The sequence below is a fragment of the Lactuca sativa genome, chromosome 5, assembly GCF_002870075.4.
Source record: "Lactuca sativa cultivar Salinas chromosome 5, Lsat_Salinas_v11, whole genome shotgun sequence".
Lineage (NCBI taxonomy): Eukaryota > Viridiplantae > Streptophyta > Magnoliopsida > Asterales > Asteraceae > Lactuca > Lactuca sativa.
This window is the reverse complement of record NC_056627.2, coordinates 341732788-341738796: the sequence shown is the minus strand read 5'-3', so window position 1 is coordinate 341738796 and position 6009 is coordinate 341732788. Positions and strand designations below refer to the sequence as shown.

The 6009-nt window shown below is 39.1% G+C and overlaps 1 non-coding gene across 1 annotated transcript; it reads left to right on the top strand.

Moving 5' to 3' along the window:
• The first annotated feature begins 5679 nt into the window (after window positions 1-5679).
• Window positions 5680-5787, top strand: LOC111907292 (small nucleolar RNA R71). The gene has a single exon (XR_002855531.1). It is a non-coding gene; the product is annotated as a small nucleolar RNA R71 (small nucleolar RNA).
• The last annotated feature ends 222 nt before the right edge of the window (window positions 5788-6009 follow it).

Here is a 6009-nt window from a genome sequence, read left to right as displayed (position 1 = left end):
AGAATATACTTGCTACCACCGATGCTTTCGATAGATGATGGACCACACAAATCAATATGAAGTAATTCGAGTGGTTCAACAACTTTTGTGTTAATTATAGATGGATGACTTTGACGACTCTGCTTCCCCATTTCACATGCAGCACACAAATGATCTCTGTCGAACTTGAGCAATGGAAGGCCTCGAACATGACCTCCAGTGACAAGTTTGTTGATATCTTTAAAGTTGAGATGAGAGAGTCTTCGGTGCCACAACCAGCTTTCATCAGATTGAGCTTTTGATAACAAGCATATAGCTGGGTTTCCTTTGATAGGTTTAAGGTTTAAAGGAAACATTTCACCCTTACGCTCCGATTTGAGAATTACTTTCTTCGTCTTCTTCTCAATAATTTCAGAACCTTCATCGTCGAATGAGACTTTGAGACCTGTACCTCCAACAAGCTGAGATACACTGATGAGGTTGTGTTGTAGTCCTTCCACATCAGCCACCTTCCTTATAGTAAAATCACCATTAGTTATCATTCCGTATCCCTTTATGGTGCCGAAAGAGTTGTTTCCGAACTTGACGTTGCCACCGTTTGAAAGAGACCTGTATCCCTGAGCTCTTCTTTCCTTCCTGTCATGTGACGCGAGCAGCCACTATCGATGTACCATTCTTCGTCGAACTGCTCGTCACTTATAACCTGCAAAAATTAAGCAGATTTAGGAACCCAAAGTTTCTTGGGTCCATGTGAGCTTTTCATAGGAACAGGAATAGTAAGAGAGATGTCAACAAGATATGTTCATTTTATAAGTGTTGTTTCATCTTTCCTTTTGATGGTAAATACTTTTATTTTATTAGGATTAGGTGCGTTCGGTTTAGACTCTGGATTGGATGCATTAATCTTCTGTTTGCCCTTTTGTTCAGCTGACAAATGAGATTTTTGAGAACGAACGGAATGAGCTTTTGAGTGAAATGGAGATGAATTGGAAGAAGTAGAAGAATTAGATGAATGAGAAGGAGTGGGTTTAGATTGAGATGACTTCTTAGCTGGAGACTCTAGGTGACCCTTTTGCTTTTGATCATTGATGGGACTGACCTTAGAGTTGTGATTTCCTTTGATTTCAGAAACGAACCTATGCTTTCGGTTGGAGTCGTTCTGTGAACCGAACCTTTGCTTTCGGTTGAAGTCATCCTTAGAACCGAACCTTGGCTTTCGGTTGTTGTGGCTCTCATGCTTTTTGACAGGATTGTTCTCAAACTTCAGATTCTTGTCTTGATGTGAGAAATATTCATTCTGGTATTGCCAGAATTGTTTCCTTTCAGAGAGATTCTTCCTGTATCTCTGGTTTCTTTCACGTTTCTTATTCCTCATCTGCTTCGGTTGATGATGAATATTGGCTTTCATTTTCGGTTTCTCCTTGGCTGGTTCACTTTGAACTGTGGGAGTTTCACTTTGAACTGAGGAACTAGAGGGAATGTCTTCTTTTGCCGAACTTCCATTCTCTTGAGGAATGTCTTTCGTACCACTAGTACTTGGCACATCGAAATTATGTGGCTTATTCAAGGGTTCTGGTATGTATCTACCTTTACTCATCCATGAGGTTCTTTCTGATAAGCCTACCGTTTCGTTTGCATTATCTATTGGAGCTGACCAGAAGTACTCATCGTAGCCATCAACATTGTCTTCGTTTACAATAGCTGTGAGTTCAGCGGTCTGATGTTCGGTTACTCCAGTGACCTTATACACTTGATTTGGAGTGGTCCTGACCTTTTGATATACAACCGCTTTCTCTGCTAAGATCGGGGACTTTTGTTGGGACAATCGAGCGAACTCCACTGAATTTTCAGAAATTAGATTCTTGTGGTTTTCAAGTTCGTTTTTTACAAATTATGAGCAGTCAACCGTGTCCTCTACAGAAATTTCACTCATGTTGTCGTCCTCATTAAGCTCAGATGCATTTCCAACATCAATTTTCTTTTCTGAGCTCAAGTTGGCGTTTAAAGAGTCAAATTTTTGTATGGTTTCGGTTCTCAGTTTAAGTCTATCATTTTCATCCAAAAGGTTTTTAAGCATGTCCTTGTGGTCCTTGGATTTAATGAAAGTTTCAATTTTGTCCAGTCCATACATATAGGTCAGATTGACGTCATCAGATGATATCACACTCTCACAATTATAAGCTTCGGCATCAATTTCATCCTCCTTAAACTCAAGGAAGGGCAAAATCATGCGATGAATCTTTTGGCCTATTTCACAGTCCAAGTGAAGCTGGGTAATATTAGTATAAAGACGTTTTGCAATTAAACAAAAGACATTACGCTGTTTTAACAACTTTAAATTGTCTCTTTGTAAATAAATGTTTTCATCTTTTATTTTAACTAATTCAGACTCCTTCAACTCGATCCACATGCGCCGCTCCTCACTCTTCGAAGACACCCTGCTTAATTGATCAGTTATGTTAGAATTGGTGACTCGAGTTTGAGTTAAACTACTATCTAGATGAGAAATTCTTGTATTAACATTTTTTAGTTCTTTCTCATATGAGGATTGTGGTACTTTAAATGAAACGAAAACCGATTGTACCTTCTTGATCATTTCATCGAGCACGCTGAGCGGTTTGGCCGTAAAGCACATATCCTGCTGCTCCTTCGGTTCATTGCTTTCACCATCAGTGTTGTATCCCCTCATCTGAGATACATCGGACACCATGAAGCACCTTCCTCCACTGCTCTCCTCCTTTGCCACGCAAGCCTTTCCATGAGAAGGCTTCCTCACTTCATCGTCTTCAGAGTCGGTTGACCAAACTTCCACTCCACCGAACTCGTCATCAGCATCCGAACCCTGCACAATAAGAGCATTCATGGAAGGGTTAGCGGTAGATTTCTTCTTCCTCATCTCATCAAGCTTTTTCTGTAGCAAAGCTTCCTCATCCTTTTCTTCATCTTTTTCAGCCATCTTTTTGAGGACACAATCCTTAGCATAGTGATTTTTCCCTCCACAGTAGTAACAGCTTACTCCAGAATCACCATTTGCTTTCGGTTCCTTCTTGGGCTTTTCAACCTTCGGTTCATTATTAACCTTTTCTGAACTATAACTCCCCTGCCAGTTTCGGTTTTTGTTGCTGGGGAATCTCTTCTTAATGAACCTCTTGGGGTTAGACACCATCATAGCATAATCCTCAGACGTGAGGTCATACTCCTCCAAGTTGAGGTCTTCATCCTCCATCACAGCTTTACTTTTTGACAGGAGGGCCAGTGAACCTAGGCTTGAAACAACATTCTTTTCCTGCAGCACAATCTTCTCCTGAGACTTGAGAATACCCACCAGTTTCGCCAAAGAGTATGATTTAAACTGCTCATGGGCTTTAACTGTAGACACCACTGCTCTCCATTCTGACCTTAGACCATTTAAGAACGTAACCTTCTGCTCGATAAGCTTCCTTTCGATGTCATGTTTGATCATCTTGCTAAGAAGATGATTGAAGCGATCGAACGTCTGGGTCACAGTTTCTTCAGCTCCTTGCCTGAATTCTCCAAACTCAGATAAGAGCAAGGTTTGGATAGAATGTTCAAGATCCTCGTCTGTAGAGTACAGTTCACGAAGTCTATCCTAAACTTCCTTTGCCGTCGTGCATGAGCTTACCAACCTGAAAGTGTCGGACTGAAGGGCGAATCTGATCAATCTTAACGCCTTGATATTGCACTGGAATTTATCCTTTTCATCTTGCGCAATATCTTTAACATCCTTCAGCAGATCATTGTACTCCTTTTGAGTTTTAATAATCCTTGACGTTGTAGAATGAGAAAAAGGTCCATTGATAATTGCTTCCCATATGAGGTATCCATTATCCTCAGATCCTATAACATAGTCTTCGAAGTGATGCGCCCAGACTTCATAATCATGGGTATATAGGATTGGAATCTTCGTGGTTGAACCGATGCTGTTGGAAATATTGATGGGATTTGATTGTGACTCGTCCATAATGATCGAATAACCTGTTTAAAGATCAGACTTGTAATAAATCAGATTAGGGCAAAACAATAAATATCAAGATACGTCAATAATGAGATGACGGCTCAATAAATATCAGTAATTATGGAAAAACCCTAATTGAAACCTTTTCACAGAAAAGATGTGTATCGATTACACAGCCTCCTGCTCTGATACCAATTGATGAGATTAAAACTTAATCTTGAAGATCGATTAGATCTTAAACAAGTGAATAAATATTAAACAGCAAGAACACGAAAATAAAGAACAAGTCAAGAATGAATCAAACGAGTCGAATGATTAAAATTAAACCCTCAGAAGAGCTCGATCAAGAACATCAACTGTAGAGGGTTGGATGGTTTACAAGAACGATAAAGAAAATCAAAGCTATCATAATTCTCTATCTTGTAATCTAGATCGTTAATTTCATTATGCATGCAAGCATATACTTATATAATAAACTTAACAGGCTCTCGGTTGGACAGGCCCAAACCGGAGTACAAAATAAATGGACTAACAGTCGAGCCCAATGACGCAATCTTCAAACGAATCTTTAACCCAACACTTGTGTCTTTAGCTTTTTCCTTATCTCTTCCCGGGTTTTTCTTGTCAAAATAAGGCTCATCTCTCTCTTCTTCTTTTTCTTCAACTTTCTCTATGAATTTTTATGGAGGTCTTGTAAAAGCAAACACCTCAAAAATCATTGGTGTTGACATTGGAGGTTTCGAATAATTCACTTCCTTTTCCAATTGCTCTTTGGCTAAAGGCTCATCCCATTCCCCCCACTCTTATTCCTTAATGCATTCATATTCATCATGCTTAAGGAACTTTGTATGTTCTTGCCTCACCAGATTGACATTGGCACATGATGGGTAAGGGAGAGGTGGTCGATACGGTTTAACAACAGAAAAATCATAATCTTCCTTTGGTGCCTACAACGTGGCATTATTGCCTCCACGTCGTGTCGACTGGACAACTTCACGATACTCTTTTTCTTCTTTCGCTTTTACTTTGAGTGACCGATTAGACTGTTCTTCTGTTAAATCAAGGACTCCCATATGTACCAATTCTTCCTCTTCTTCTGTATAAACAACCATGACTTGAGAGATTGGGATTGACTCAACTTTTCTTAAAGGTGTATCCAATAGCTTTTCTTGCACAAGCTTTGTTAATTCTACGAATTGTCTGTGAATGCTCAAAATAGATTCTTTTTGTTCTCTAAGTGTTGCATCTATAGTATCATGTCGTTTATCGCTAGCTTCCATAAATCTAAATAGCATTGACTCAAGAGAAGATATTTTCTTGGATTGGACTTGTTCTATTTGGTAGAGATCATGCTTTAGTTGTTTAATTTCTTTTATATCCCGATCTCTCTTGTACTCCAACTTACAATCCCTTATAGAGTGAGGTTTGCCACAAGATCTGCATCTATCTTGAATTGATCCACCCATTTTGTGATCCTTTCTTCCATCGCATCGAGCTTTGCAATTACCAAACTGATAGCATATTGACCTCTATCTTCACTTGATTTTCCTCTAGTGAAATCCTCATCTGGGTTGTGACACTCTCTTGAATGCTTAGCTAATTCATCAATCAAAGATTAATTTGTTGTTGGATTCTTCTTTGTCATAGGCCCTTGAGAGTCTAGAAGTTAGTGAGTGCACACATTGACTCCATCATAAAATATTAAGATTTCTTATTATACATTGAACTCATGTTGAGGGAAATGTCGTAACAATCTCTTGTAACTCCCCCAAGCTTCGTATAACGACTCCCCTTCTAATTGTTGAAAAGTATGTATCTTTTTTTTTTAAGCTTCACCACTTTTGAAGGAGGGGTAAACAAGTTTATGAACTCAGTCTTAAAATCAGCCCATGTCGTCATTGCTCCAAAGGGAAGTATTTTAAATATTCCTTAGCTTCACCCTTCAATGAGACCGACAAAAGTCGAAGCATCACCGCATCTTTACTCATGTTTAGTGCATGAAAATAGTTAGAAATTTCTACTACCTCTTCTATATTCTCATAAGAGTCCTCGTG